This window comes from Streptopelia decaocto (genome assembly GCF_964273445.1).
Source record: "Streptopelia decaocto genome assembly, chromosome: 5".
Lineage (NCBI taxonomy): Eukaryota > Metazoa > Chordata > Aves > Columbiformes > Columbidae > Streptopelia > Streptopelia decaocto.
In genome coordinates, this window is record NC_138659.1 from 34068594 (window position 1) to 34083861 (window position 15268).

The window sequence follows — 15268 nt, forward strand, 5'->3', positions numbered from 1 at the left end:
TAAAGTGCCCTTCAGCTCAGTGAGGAAAGAGAGACACGGGCTGGTGCGAGCCCAGCCTCTGCTTTACAATCTCTTTCCTGACGCTATAAATAACCCCGACGAGAGCCACTTCAAAGGGAAGGGCTGGCGGCAGAGAGGTGGTTTGGGGACCGAGCAGGACAGGGGCGTCCCGCTGCCCGATCCCACCCCAGCGCTTTGCATAAATAAATAAATCATGCAGCAAGGGAGAGGTGGAGAGAGCGAGCGAGCAGAGGAGGTTACTTCAGAGGAGGTTACTTGGGGAGCCGCAGAGCTCGCTCATCCCAGCCCTGTTCGTTTGGAGTGTGTCATGTTACAGGGGAGCCGCAATCAGCCAGAGCACAGCGTCGCCGGAGCAGCTGAGAGTTACCGCTCTCTAATGGGGACTTTCATATGCGAACTCCTGGCCGGTCTGCAGAGGAACTGAACCTGGCAGCTTAGAACGAAACAAAAACCCACCAGAGAACCAAAAGACTGAAACACAGGAGGAAAAAAAAAACCAAAAACCCTGATCAGTATTTTTTTCCCTCTCCCACTCCTTGCTGCAGTTGGATCCTTTTTTCTGCACCGCTTTTTTGTGTGTGTGGTTTGTTTTCATTTTTTAAAGACACCCCCCCATCCGCTTTTGTCATTATTGTTAATTGTGATTTGCTGGCATTGGGATCCCCTTGGATGTTCTTTTTCTATGCCCTCTGGATTGTGCTTCTTGGAGGAGGAGTGAGGCTTTATTTATTCTATTTATTTATTTATTGTTTCTCAGGACAGGGAGGGAATGTTGGAGGAGAAGAGCTGGGAAGGTGTCGGCGAAGCAGCTTTTGACAGGGGGTGCGTGGCTCCCCCCAGGACCGGCGAAGGGGAGAGATGCTGCCGCCTCCCCCTCCTGCTGGGCTCGGGGCTGCCCGGCGTCTCCCTGCTCTCTCTGGTGCTGAGCCTCCTGCTGTACTTTCGGACCTCCGATCTGCAGTCCCGCGTGTCCCACTTAGAAGCGGACAGACCCACGCGGCTCCCTGCCTGGCTCTCAGCAGACCAAATGGAGACAGCTATTTTGGGAAGAGTTGACCAACTGCTTGATGAGGTCGGTGTCCTTTCATTTTGCATGTATATTTTGCAGTGCTCTACGTTTTAGGCATGTGCATGCTTGCTTAGTCGCATTATCTGTTTTGTTTTTTTTCTCCTTTACAAATGTATTTCTACACAAGTGATGCTGCTAGGTTGAAGTTTCTGTGCCTTCAGGTCCCTCTCACCTTTCCAACCCACCCAGCGTTTGCTTCCCTCTGCCCCAGCCCACGCTGCAATTTGCAAAGGGGGAAAACTCATCCCTGTTCCCGGCAGGGAGGGAAGAGCGGCTGGTGGCGTTGCCTGCCAGAAGAGTTGGAGCTAGAGGTCGAACCTGGGAATTCAGTGAGGGTCTGAGCCCCGGGAGAAGGAGAGGTGAGGCACGTCACAGCCGGTGTGCCTATGGGAGGAGGTAGCTGCAAACATACCTATGTCATGATGGGCTGGCTTCTCTACTGTGCCAGCCATGGCCCCTCCATGGCTCCTGGCTTGGGAAAATGAGACCCACGGGCACTGCCGGGGTAGTTTCTGGTACTGGCAGAGCAGCAGTGCAGAGCATACGGCTGTGCTACGGAGATCCATCCAAATGGGACTGGAGCTGGCAGGCTCTTCCTCTGCGGACGGGGAGAGCTGCTGCTGAAGAAGACTGAGCTTCAGCAGGTTGATAAAGAGGGCCCCAAAGTGCAAATTTTTGTTCCTGACACCTTTTACTTTGTTGTGCTGGTGCTGCTGGGGGCTGTCTGGGCTCCTCTGCCTTGGGTAGGGCAAGTATCCTGCAGGATTCCTCACTTTTTAGGGGCTTTGAAGTGGTTTTGACATCTCTCAGGGAGCAGATGGTGCCTCCCATCCCTGAAACTCTCCAGGCAGGTCCATGCTGACCTGTTCTCTGGGGGAGGCTCAGCAGTGAGATTCAGGGCAGGGGCCACTTCCACTCACTTTTCCTTTTCTCTGTTTACTCCAGCCTTGCTCAAGACAGGCTAGAGACACCCCCAGGGCTAGCCCAGAAACTGCTCGTGTCTGAAAAAGCCTCGTGCACTACTGTTGCCAAACGAGGCGAGGAGCAGGGTGATCAGAGCGGTCACTAGTGGGACCTGCCTCTCCACAGTGCCGCCTGTCACCCAGGGGGACCTGGGGACCCCCCACACCTCCTAGGAGCAGTGAAGGTTTGTGGAGGAGACAAACTTACAGCTGACAGGTTCAGCTACCGTTTATGGGTCCCGTGGGAGCAGTCCTTGGACTGATTTGGGTTTGTAGTCAGAAGCTGTGAACCTCGAGTCAGGAAACACCGTAGGAGCTCTGAGGGATGTAGTTTTGAGTGGCCTCATTGGATGAGGAATAAGGGGGAGATGGGGTCCATGCATCAACACCGACAGAGAAAAGCTTTTTGGGGAGGTAGAACTGTTGCAAATGGCTGGACCTGTGTCCCGTGTTTGCACCCTTGTGCAGGGCCTTCTTCCCCACTGTCGGGCAGGGGATAATGTGCAGCATTCCTCTTGTTGCTGCTGGCACGAGTCTCCTGGGAAGTCGCAGTTTATCTCTACCAAGTGATTTGAGAAGTGCCACAGGATGCGTGCCGGGAGCCGTGCCCGGGGCCGGATGGCCCCCTGTGTCCTGCTGGCTCTGCTGACCACGGCACCTTTCCGCCTTTTTATAGCCCGGCTTAGCAAGGAAACGGGGCTCTCATGGAGCCCACATGCCTGGCAGCACCCCTGTTTTCTAAGAAGCCCCTCGTGAGCCCCTAGGGCTGGCCCCAGCACTCCTGCAGGTGCTGCAGGGAGCAGCCGTGGGGCACGAACCACCTGAGGGGCCAGCACTTGCCCCTGGCTCCTCAAACAGCTCTTTCAGGCCCCCACACCCAAGCCAGAGGCGCTGGTGTGCGCCAGCGGCTGGAGGTGCAGGGCTGGGGGCTGCTGGCAGACAGATGGTGGGGTGGCAGATGGGGCTGTTGCTTAGGAAAGAAAAACAAACCCCCCTGGTCCTCCTTTGCATCAGGTCTGAAGCGAATGGGTCTCCTGGAGTGGCTGGCAAGGGAAAAGAAGGATGGAGGAAAACAGGAAAGATCAAGGGGAATGGGGAAAGGATGGGAGAAGAAAAATGAGGAAAGCAGGAGACAGTGCTGAGCAGGACTGGGAGGAGAGGGGATGTGATGGGGCTTGTTGTGATGGACATGAAAGGGGGATGATCATTCCCCCCTGCTCAGACCCTCACTGCCTCTCACTTCCCCATCCTCGCAAAGTTTCCTGGTGTTTTGACTTTAATGTGTTTCACAGCTGCCAGCTCAGTGTTATCCATCACAGAACAGCAGAGCTTTAAAGAAACCCTCGCTTTGCAAAGAGCTGGGCTGAGCTGGGCAGGGAGGCGGGAGCTGAGGGGAGCATGCGGACACGTTTCTACCTCTGGTGGCTGTGAGGGGTCGGCTGGAGGGACGCGAAGCAGCAAAGTCTGCGAGGGCTGGTAGAGGAGCTTTAAGGGCATGTTCCAAATCCATACTTCTGTGTGCTCTCTGCACTATGCCACGTTCACACCCAGATGTGCCCCAGGAGTCCTTGGGGTCTGCAAGCAGCTGTGGGGACACTGGACAGGTTGCACTGACCAATGCAAAATGCCAAAGTCGTGTTAGGTGTCCTTCTTCCAGACAAACAAAAATAAAGCAAACTGGGAGGGAGAGGAGATGGGTTGGTTTGTTCAAAATATCAATTTAAAGCCAGCTGGTGGGGATATTTTCCCGGTTGTGGAGCCCAGTTTTGGATCAGTCGTTGCTGGCTGTGGCAGAGTTTCCATCTCAGGTCAGGATGAGCAAGGAGAGGGTGGCAGATCCATTCCCACAAGCAGCCCAACCAGTGCTGCTTCACTTGCTGCTGTGTGAACCTCTGCCCGGTGTCAGCAAATACCAGAGAGGAATTGTCTACCAGACACAGATTGACTAAGTCTTCCCGCAAAACCATCTGTGCAGAATGGCCAGAAGCAGGTAGTTCAGGGAGAGCTTTAGCTCTGCGTTGGGAACTCCTCTGCGTTTGTGGGGCATCAGAAGTTCACGCAAAGAGCACAAATAAGCTCACTACAGGCATTTGCAAAAATGGCATTTACAAATAAGCTCACTACGGGCATTTGCAAAAATGGCATTTACAAATAAGCTCACTACGGGCATTTGCAAAAATGGCATTTACAAATAAGCTCACTACGGGCATTTGCAGAAATGGCATTTACAAATAAGCTCACTATGGGCATTTGCAGAAATGGCAAAGCTTTCCAAAGAAGAAAATAAGGTCCTTTCTCATGCTGGGTAACATTTGGTACTATTTTGGTTGCCCAAAGCTTGGCAGGGTGGAGAGGAGAATGGACTCAGTGCTGCCCCTAGGAAAAAAGCAGAAAACAGAATGTGTGCTGGTAGAGATAGAAACGTGTGTGTGTGTAACCCAACAGCAGTTATCCCCTAAGGCCTGGGGGAAGATCTCCTGGCCCTCTGCTCTGCAATGAGCGGCTTAGCCTCTCAGGGGGTGTGTTGAAGGTATTTTTGGTGTCTTTAGCGACGCTGAAGAGGCTCAGGGGCTGTGCCGTGGATGGGGAGGGAGTGTTGATCCTCACTGCTTTCCTTATAGGCTCATTTCCCTGGGACTTTCCTCACTTATGTGAGTAAAGGAGGGACTCCTGAAAACTCCATTTTCCTCCCAACTTAAAGCTTTTTTTGTTTTTGTTTTGTTTTCTTTCCCTTCGGAGTCTTGAAGTGCACTGCTGAATTAACTCTGCTTCCCAGGGCAGCAGCATTTTTCTGGGCATCCCTGCCTCCATCTCCAGCTTAGTGCTTTTCACCCCAAAATCATGAACTCTATATTTTTTTGCTTCTAATTCCGCTGATAGCAAGTCCTGTTTCCTTCCAGCTGCCTGCGGTCCTTGAACCTCGTTGGTGTTGTTTCCGAGCTTTTTCCTCCATCTGGGAGGGCTTGCTTTTGCTCTGTGCCACTAGGTGCTGCGATTCCGAGAGCTAGGCCTTTAAGAAAAAACAGCTCAATCAGAGATAAAGCAATGAGAGTTAACAAAACCACCAGCCCTTGAAATCCCTCCTGATGGTTGTAATAGATTATCTATTTGAAATGTGTTTCTTTTAGCTGTTGGAGATAGTGGTGGGAAACAATCTCACCTCCCCGAGTGACTGCGAACAACTGTGTCTGCTAAAGAGCTATTAATTTGCCCTCTTTGAAGAAGTGCCCTCTCTCTCACCTAATCTCAAGTGCCTGTGCAAAATAGGCGCTTGCAAGGTTTAGGAGGCCACAGCCATGGTCTAATGTCAGAGGAGGTCTCACTGTCCACTCAGCCAGTCCTGTCATGCGAGCAGCGAGTTGCCAAAACCCACGGGAAAAGCTGGCGTTGGCTTTATTGCTTGTTGCCAGCACGTGTTTCATCCCGACCCTTCTTGCAGACAGAGGGTTTTCTCCTTTCCTTTGCTCTCAGAGATGTGCGATGGCTCCCTAAACACACAGAGGTGCACAGTCCTCGTGTGGGAGCCCGTCAGCTGTGGCCCCAGTGATGGCAAAAGCTTCATTCAGCCCTATTCATATGTATAGGGGGAAGGTGCAGCCGTTAAGTCACTTGAAAATGTAACAGGTGAGAGCAAGCAGGCTATGCCAACAAGCCGATCCTCTCCATAAGAAACGTTTTCAGTGTTTCTGCCAGGGCAAGAAGTAGCCAGTTGCTGCTCTGTTGCTTAATTCTCTAGATGTCCCTCAGGTGAAAAAGCAAACCCTAGATCCTAGAAAGGAGATCAAACCCACTAGATTCCCAGAGATGGCATTATTGTAGTTTACAGAAGTCCACCTTGCCCTAAAATGAATGGTTTTCTGTTGCTTGGGAATGGAAGTTGTTGCTTGGAAAGGCCACTTTTAAATGAAAGCTCCCCCCTTTTATTTTCTCTTTGTGTTGGAGCAGGCGGTATTTTGCACAGTAGTAATGAGAGAAGCAGAAAAGGCCAGGAATTCGTTTTGTTTCACTGTCTGAACGCAGAGTTGAACTGAGGTCTCCAGAAGCCAAGGCTTTTTTGTGTTGCAGTCAGTGTTTGGTTAATAGACTATACAGGAAACTGAACTCCAGGCACTCTGAAATTTCCGCTAGGCTTTGCCTCCCACTGATGGGGAGCAATCCCACGACACCACTGCCCTCTGCGCTCCCAGGGGTGTGTAGAGCTCCGGGCGCACTGCGACGGCTGGGGATGGGGAAAACGCTTAGCGACACTAGGTGCCCGACGGGTGCGTGGTATTGGTGCTCCCACCCTTGAGAAGGCTATTTTCCAGGTGTTTCCACCACCCCGACCCTGCAGATAAAGTCACGGGGAAATGCTATCGCTCCTGTTTCTCTGCCAGTCACGCTCAAGTCCTGCTGGGTCATCACTTCCCCTAATAAGTCCGGTTATGCTGCTTTTCTCCTTGCTGCTGGCAGAGCGACCCAGCCAAAGCTGCTCGCAGCAAGCCCTCGCTCTGCCTTCGCCCCCCGCTGCCCCCCTTGGCCGGGCAGGGATCTGCTGCGTGTTTTCTTGCAGATTTCTGTCCCACAACGGGCGCTGCCGCAGCACGTCGGACGCTCACTGGTTGGGAAATGTCTTTCTGCTCCTGCCTGCTTGAACCATCACCCCTTCCCTGCGCTAAGCCCGGTTCCCAAACATGGCAACCCCCACCCAACTGTGGCAGTCTCGTGTTCAAACATTTTGGTTGGCACACGTGTGGATGGAAACAGGAACGTGTGCGTCTACAAACCAGTGCCAGTATCCAAATAAAGGCTCTGCTGTCCTATTTGTGCCCATGTTTGACCATTGGAAGTGCTCGAAGCCATCTGGGGGTGGCAGCTGGGTGGGAACGTGCCCAAAGATTCACATATCTGTGCTTTTAAACCGAGAAGGTAAACACAGATAAAATACTGCATGGGAACTGGCAATTCTCCTTGTGCGAAACCCTCTCCTCACCCTGATACCCGATCAGCTCGCTGTCAAAACATTTTGGTCTACCATGCGAAAAAAAGAGCTCTGAAACTATTCGATTTCTAGTCAGTCACAACGGCCCTCCCTGGTTTTTGCCTTGCAATGAGGAAGGCAGCCCTTTCGCAGTGCAAAATGGAAATGGTCCAGCCAGCCCTGCCTTCCCTCATCCCACGAAGAAACATGTTACTTTGGGGTTTTTTTTTTTCTCTCTAAAAGAAATTTTCCCCAAAATGCTGCCTTCTTGCAGGAAGGCGCTCACTGACTTGTGAAGATCGCATCACTGCTATATGATCCTGGGCAAAGCTTGTTGGCTCTTTATTCTGAGATGTTGGTGCCAGTGGTGCAGTGGGTCGGACAATAAAAAGATGCAGCCGGGATGGGGAGCTGAGTTTGTGGGTTAGAAGGGAAGAGGGAGGGACTTGTTAGCACAGGCACCCTGGCAGCTCAGCCTTCTCAAATCATCTCAGATCATTAACCAAGTGTGGTTCACAGGCATTAATGAATAACTTATTAGGACTGATTTGCATTTTCTTCACTAAATCACAGTTATTTTAGAAACGTTTATGAGGGGTGGTGGGGATGCTGTCCCTGAAGTGCATTTTGCTCAGGACATGGGTCAATTTTGATGACATTTCCAGTGAGGGAAGATGCAGTGGCCTCAGGTGGACTGAATTGCCCCTTCAAGAGATGGGGCCAGAGAGCAGGAGATCAGCACACTGGCACCACTGGAAACCCAGACTCATTGGAAATGAACATTTTGATGCGATTCCACCTTGTGGAAGCTTTTGGAAGGTCTTGTCTTGCTCTGCATTTGGAGAAAAGTGAAGCCTCAGCCTCCGAAGGTTTCAGGAAATGCTGCTTTCAGGCCACCTTCAGCTGCAGCTTTTCAGTGGGACCCCTCTGTCCATTCAGTGTCCCTGTGAGCACGGGGAACCTGCCCGGGGGCAGGGGTACCTGCGTCAGACCTTCGCTTGTCATCTGCCGAGCGGCTCTTGTGAGAGCGCGGATTTCTTGTGAGGACGCAGTCACCCCTTTATTCGCTGCTGGTGGCTCTTGATTTTGTAATGCCTGTCAGGAGGACCACATTTGGAGGCCATTACGAAACTTCCCCAGCCTGCTTCCAATCAAACCCCACATTTCTAGTTAAACGCTATGAATTTTAATGCCTTGCTTCATTCCCAAACCATTCTGCTCTGTCTCTCCCATCTCAACTTGGGTAGCATCCCCCAGTCCTGCTTTTCCAAGAATTCGAGGCTTGGTTTCAACAATACTAATGAATCCTTTTGCCCTTTTTCGTCCCTTGGCAGAAATTAAAGTTCCACTTGCCGAGACATCGAGAAGTTCGAGACACACACCAGCGATGCAGCTGCCCAGCAGGTAGGAATCTGGGATGGCCGGTGCTTCGGAAAGGCCTTTTTTGGCTACATCTCGTTGAAAGCTCTTTTCATGCAATGAATGCATTAAAATATATGACTGCAAAGTTATGTATACTTGTGTAACAGTGTGCTTGAGGTATAGGAAATCAATATGGAGATGTGTGCAATGAGCTGGGTGCATGTGTAAATATTAACTTTGCGTATCACAGAAACAGCAGGAAAAGTGATGAACATTCAGGCAGACATCTAGGTAGTCAATAAGAAAGACACATTCAGATGGGCAAATGTTTCCAATAACTTTAGACATCAGTTTTGGAGTTGGGCAGAACGGCTTTTGGGAGGTGCGTCTTGCTTGGCTGACTGGAGAAGGTTTGAGCCGCATGGGCCAGACCCAACACCAAAGCTGGACAGTCAGATTTTAATGAACCAAAATGCCTCTGGGGTGAGAAGATTTGAATTCCTTGGTGTTATACAACCATCCGAGGCATCTTGCAGGACAATAGCCATATATCAGGGGTTGACTGAAGTGGTCACTCAAGGTCCTGCTCGTATAACGTACAGAAATATTATGGGATTGCTTAATTGCATTATGGTTTTAATCATTCTAGTATCAAAAGGCTCTTTGAGACATCTTCTGAAGTGGTTTCAATACAATAAGTGACAAATTGCTATGGAAAAAACATTTGTGAATGGCATTTCATTCCATTACTGTGAATCATGCAGCCTTCCTCACTGTCTTTTGATGCATTTGACTGTGTAGAGAAAGATCAGAGGAGTGCCAGCTACCACTTATATCCAAAGTCCATGAAGTTTTGGGAGAGTTTGAATGTGTGTATCCCAACCGAGCAGCTGAAGCTCATCTGTAAAAGAAAGAGGTGGGGGAAGCTGTGTCTGGATGAGATCTGAAAGCACTGCTTCCATTTTCAGTGGTTTCTCCTTGGTTCTCTTGGTGCCCAGTGCGAGGTCTTTGACAGTGTCTGGTGGTGTATCCAAGTGTATTTAAGTATGGTCAGCAGTGGGATATTGGTAGATGAAATGATGAAGGGGGGTGTCTTTTCAGGTAGTGTCTTGTAATCGGTGTATTTAGACCTGTGTACAAACCTAAGAGATACGGTCTTTTGCCAGACTAAAACGGATTTGTAAGATAGCAGCTTGTAAAAGCAAGAGGTAAAGCTGTATAGGTTTGTGATAGAAAGGAACTAAAATCCAGGATCCAGACTTGTAGAACATTGGAAAATGTATGATTTGACTAGTCCAGATCAGGACCGATGCACTTTCTTATTTAGTCCCAGAAAGAAACAACAAGAACTATTTTGGTTTCAATTTAGAAGACAATACAAATGAAACGTCTTCTAAGTATCTCTTCTCCAACCAGCAGATCCAAACTGAGTTCAACTGTTTCTAAATTTCAACCTTTTCCCTTCAATGGGATCACAAATCATAGCACTACTCCATTTTCAAGTTCCTTCCTAGGCTTGACATATAAATGCCATACAACCACAGGAATGAATATCCTCCTGGTGCTATTGAGACAGTGTGGAGAAGGAAACTTGGGACTTGAAAGCAGAGCAGAGAAAACAGAGATTCACTGATTTTTGAGGTCAGAACATGGCCCCCTGCACCATGTGTGTGATCAATGAATTGCCCAAGTATTTCAGCATCAAGACTGTAATAGTGGGTACTGATACCTCAGCCCTTGTGCAGCCGTGACAGCAGCTGGGGCTGGATTCCTCACAGTGCTTAGGTGCCTCTTGTTCTGTTAAGCTCGTAGTATTTTTGAAGGGTAGCTTTGATTTGGGAGAAAAACAAATATCTGAAATGCTCAGGTTTCCTTTTTACTTGTCAAACTTGCTAGTATCCATCAAATACCCCACGACACAGAAACAATCTGTAAACATTTCCACCACCCTGCCAGCTAACCCAGCAAGGGCAATGAAGCTATGGTCCAAAGCTGAAGCTGTGGCAGGTGAACTCTAGATTTGCTGTGGGCAGTGCAGAAATGAAGGCGCCTTCGGCTGGCCGTTGTCTCATCTTAGACCCTTTGCTGCAGGGTGTTTCCCTTTGGTCTCCTGGCAGATGCAACGCAGGCCACCTGGAAGCACTGTCATGCTGTTTCCACATGGTCTCTTTTCCTGAGACCTTGAGAATCTTTTTCCTCAATGCATTTTTTCCCTTGTGTTTAAAACGCCCCAAGGAGCAGACAGCGTGACCCTTGCGGGACACCAAGGTATTCAGAAGCGCTGAGAAGCATCAAGATGTTGCAAGACTTGGCGCATGCTCGATGCTTCTTGCTGGTCTGCTCCACTGCCTATAAACACGTGTGTTCCTCACCAAAAATAAATGTTTATCAGAAGCGACATTTGAGTTCATCCCCAACTGTGAACCAGGTCCCTGCGTGGCAAAGAAGGGGAACAGGAAGACAAATTCATTTGCTGACCTGTTCAGTGCGGATGTGGAGGTCCCAGGCAGGGTCACCCGTTGCCATAGAAGAGTTTCAGGACACAGGGGGTTGTGAATGTAAATGGTCTGGAAAAGCTGGCAGTAGTAGAGCAAGAAGACTCTGAAGTGTGTGACTGTGCTGCAGCTATTTCAGCATGCATGATAAGGACCATAGGAATAACATGGTCAGGAAAACAGTGCAGCTGTATTTATAGAGTTGATAAGGAGGAAATATAAGTTTCCTTCAGCTGAGAAGTTGCTACTTCAGATCATTTGGGCTGGGTGTGACTACCCGTGAGAGAGATGGTGCTCCTCGGCGTTGTGGTTTTTGAGCTCGGAGGTCTCAGTGGGGAGGACACAACCCCCAAGGTTAACACAGCCTTCTTGGACAATTAATGACTCAGTTTCCTTCATCTGACAGATAAATAACCTGTGCGATCCCTTCTGTCCCCACTGTCTACAAGGCTGATCTTTGGACAGGTTGGGAGAGGCCCCCAAAGCCTCAAGGGCAGCAATGACTGTACCAGCTGCTCTCCGCTCCGAGACCCGCACCTCACCTGGGCTGAGCACAAGCAGGGAGTTCAGCACAGGTTTCCATCTGAGGTTTTCGTGCGCTAGGATGAGACCTGTCGAGTTTTGCTGGGGCTGCGCACGTGCTGGTGGGACCATGGGTCTGATCTCTAGGAGCGAGCTTCCCCTCGCGGCTTTTGCTCGGATGATTGAAACGTTTCTTTTCCATGTGGGATCTGGATGTGGCTGAGAGCTCGGGAGAGCTACCCAAGGCTGGAGGAGCCTCTCGTGGCCAGCTGAACTCCCTCGATTTCTGCCATGTAACTACAAAGTGCTGTGAGCGAAAAACATTGCGTTTCAGGTTGACAGGGTGAAACTCTAAGCTTTCCTGGTTTAATACTGACCCGGTTGCAGATCCAGCTCCTGTCCGCCTGGACAGTCTCAATCAGCCAGGGGTTACCACCAAAGCCCCCTCTCACAGCTCTCCTGGCAGAGGTAGGCGCTTGTGTGTTTTATATGCTGTGACTCTCTTTATGAGACCTTTCCCATCTTCCTCTCTTCAGCTCCTAGTTTCACAGTCCCCATATGGCTGTTTTCGACTCTGCTGGCTCTCTGCTCCAATCTTCAATATCCCTTAAAAAAACACACGGTTGGCTCCTCTCCCTCTGCCCCCGCAGTGCTTGTTTTGGTCCGGTTCCTCCCTGCACAGGTCGGGAGCCCGCGGTGCTGGAGGCGGTTCGCTGTGCGAGCGGGGCCGCAGCTCGGAGGGATGCCCAATGGCTTTTCCATCCCTGCCTGGGCTAGAGGAGGGAGCTGGGCTGCGGGAGGAGGCAGCTCTGGCCCCAGGGGCTCCCGAGACTGGTGCTCAGAGGGAAGTTGCACAATTCTGCTGTTAGAGGGGCTTGGGGTGGGTGTGGGGCAGCTGCCGGGATTTTGGCATTAGCCAGGGACTGGGGTCTTCTCAGGAATGTCTCTGAGGTTTTGCAAGGGAATGTCTCCCGGGCATTTCTCATACAAAGCCTCAGCCGCGGTCCCGTATGTGTCACAGCCTGTGGCGCAGGGAAAGCCGCTTGGCCACTCTTCTCAGCTCTGATTGATGGTACAGGAATACCAGCAGGAACTGCCGCAACCCAAATATGTTGCTGCTGTTTCCCTTCTTGCAGGGTGGCCTGCAGGAGCAAAGGTGCAGCGGTGGCCCCAGTTGTATCCTGGAACTGTGGGGCCCACGGTGTGCACACTTGGCCCAGGTATCCAAGTGGATGCATCTGTTTCTCCCCTGGCATCTCATCTCCTCCCCAAATGTCTCTGTGAAGGTGAATCAGAAAGAGGGTTGGTGTCTGAGTGCTGCCTGGCCTCAAGCTGCGCCACTGGAGCTTTAGATTGGATATTAGGAAAAAATTCTTCCTGGAAAGTGTTGTGAGGCATTGGAACAGGCTGCCCAGGGCAGTTCTGGAGTCACCATCCCTGGAGGGGTTGAAAAGGTGGTTAGACAAGGTTCTCAAGGACATGGCTTAGTGCTAGAGTTAGGTTAAGTTATGGTTGGACTCGATGATCCTGAGGGTCTCTGCCAACTGAAATGTTTCTATGATTCTAAGGTGTTTGGGGTCCCTGGCATGGGGTGAAGGTGCGGAAGGGTCACCCCGGCTGTTTAAACACTGGCGCCCACAAGCTGTGTGGGTGGCCCTGTTCAGAGCCAGGCGGGATGCGATGTAGGAGCCTGCAATGAAACCCTCGTCCCCACTGCCTTCCTGCCAGGAGGTGCATTGAACTAGTTGAAATGCTATGGTTTTGTGTTTGGCTCCTTTTCAGGATGATAAGTCAGCATGGTTTTCCGTGCTGACTATGCAAAAGGTGATTTCTGCTTTCAGAGTGCTTAAATGCAGATTTTTGACAACTTCTAACCAAAAAATCAGTAAAAGAAGGACATTTGTCTCAAGCAGCTGCTTCTCACTGAAAGTGTTTTGCTCTCTGAATTGCCCTTTTCCCTTGATTTCAGTGGCAAAGCCCTCGTGGCTGGGCTGCTCTGCAGGGAGCAGCGCCTGGGCCACCGTGGCTGGTATCTGGCAGCACCAGAGCCAGAGCAGCACCTCCTGTGTCGCAAAATGCAGTGTGCTGGCGCGGCATCCCCGTGGCACGGGGCATCCCCGTGGCGCGGCATCCCCGTGGCACGGGGCATCCCCGTGGCGCGGCATCCCCGTGGCACGGGGCATCCCCGTGGCGCGGCATCCCCGTGGCACGGGGCATCCCCGTGGCGCGGCATCCCCGTGGCACGGGGCATCCCCGTGGCGCGGCATCCCCGTGGCACGGGGCATCCCCGTGGCGCGGCATCCCCGTGGCACGGGGCATCCCCGTGGCACGGGGCATCCCCGTGGCGCGGCATCCCCGTGGCACGGGGCATCCCCGTGGCGCGGCATCCCCGTGGCACGGGGCATCCCCGTGGCGCGGCATCCCCGTGGCACGGGGCATCCCCGTGGCACGCGGCATCCCCGTGGCACGGGGCATCCCCGTGGCACGGGGCATCCCCGTGGCACGGGGCATCCCCGTGGCACGGGGCATCCCCGTGGCACGGGGCATCCCCGTGGCGCGGCATCCCCGTGGCACGGGGCATCCCCGTGGCGCGGCATCCCCGTGGCACAGCATCCCCGTGGCACGGCACATCTGGAAGCAAAATTGCAGCATAATCGTTGCTTAAATACTTTTTCTTCCCCCTCTCTTTATAAGAAATCTCCCTGGGAATTCTATTATTCCCTGAATTTTAAATATGTTCCCCCATCCACATTTTTCTGAGCCCTCCAGAGCGTACACACACTTCAGGCTCAAAGGTTGCTCATGCACCCTGTCCTGCTGGCTGTGTTTTGGGCTGCGTTTGTTTGGTTTAGACATACTGTTGTTTCATTTGTTTTGAAGATGCAAACCACACAATGAATTCCACGGATTCTGTGAGCAGCTCAGAATAGATGGGGATGAACAATTCAGGAAAAAAACAACAAACCAACAGTTTGGTCTCTTAACTCTCTTTCTCTGAACACGTAGGCAGCTGTGCTCCTACACAACTGCCTGGTGCGGCTCAAGGAGTCACCCCGCCTTGGATTTGTCACCTGGAGGTGGCCACATCTGTGACTTAGGGATGGCAGGAGGCAGTAAGGATGCTTCTTATCCCTCGAAGCATTGGCTCATCTGGCTTAGTCTGCATTTGGGATTTACAGTGACTTTATTAAGGAGTACTTAATGGATTTTAATGAACCTGCTGTTGTTGCCGCAGTGCAGAACGGGAGGGCTCGTGTAAGTTATTAACGCAGCTGAGGGCACTGTCTGGGCTGCAAAGGTCTTGAGGGGCTTCCTCATCCTTATGGTGCTACCACACTGATAGAGTTAGGAAGGCAAAAACCTCTGCCTTTTCCTCTTGATCCAAAATAGGGTTAGAAACAGTCAATGCGATAAAAAGGGAAGGCGCTGAGGCATGACGATGGGCACAAGTGCTGTGCAAGAGGCTGGTCTGTTTGTTTACACCCGGCTGCTTGTTTGTATAATTCCTTCTTACCACGTTCAGGCCTGTCTCCTGGATGCCCCAGGGTTCCTTTCTTTGTCCTTTTAAGCGCTTTCTTATTTTAAGCTTTTTATTTTAAGCTTTTTTGTTTTAAACTGGCTGGAAGGTGGGAGGAAGTTCTCTCAACCACACAGAACTACTGCGGCTCTTTTCCTCTGGAAGATGAGCTCTCCCCAAAGGTGCAAACAGTGAATGTTTGTGTCTAGGTTTGCATGAATCCCAGTGGCACAAGCAGTAACTTTAATCATGCTTGTGTATTATGTATCCGGAATGTTATATCCCAGCCCTGCATAAGCCTTGGCTGTTTGTTCCAGCTGTGCTCCAGCCGAAAACAGGTACAAACTAACCTCCTCCCCA

General features: G+C 51.2%; 1 long non-coding RNA gene across 1 annotated transcript; it reads left to right on the forward strand.

Annotated features, from left to right (window-relative positions):
• Positions 1–256: 256 nt before the first annotated feature.
• Positions 257–8418, forward strand: LOC309439716. The gene is made up of 3 exons (XR_014184062.1): positions 257–597; positions 779–1093; positions 8347–8418. It is a non-coding gene; the product is annotated as an uncharacterized lncRNA (long non-coding RNA).
• Positions 8419–15268: the final 6850 nt, after the last annotated feature.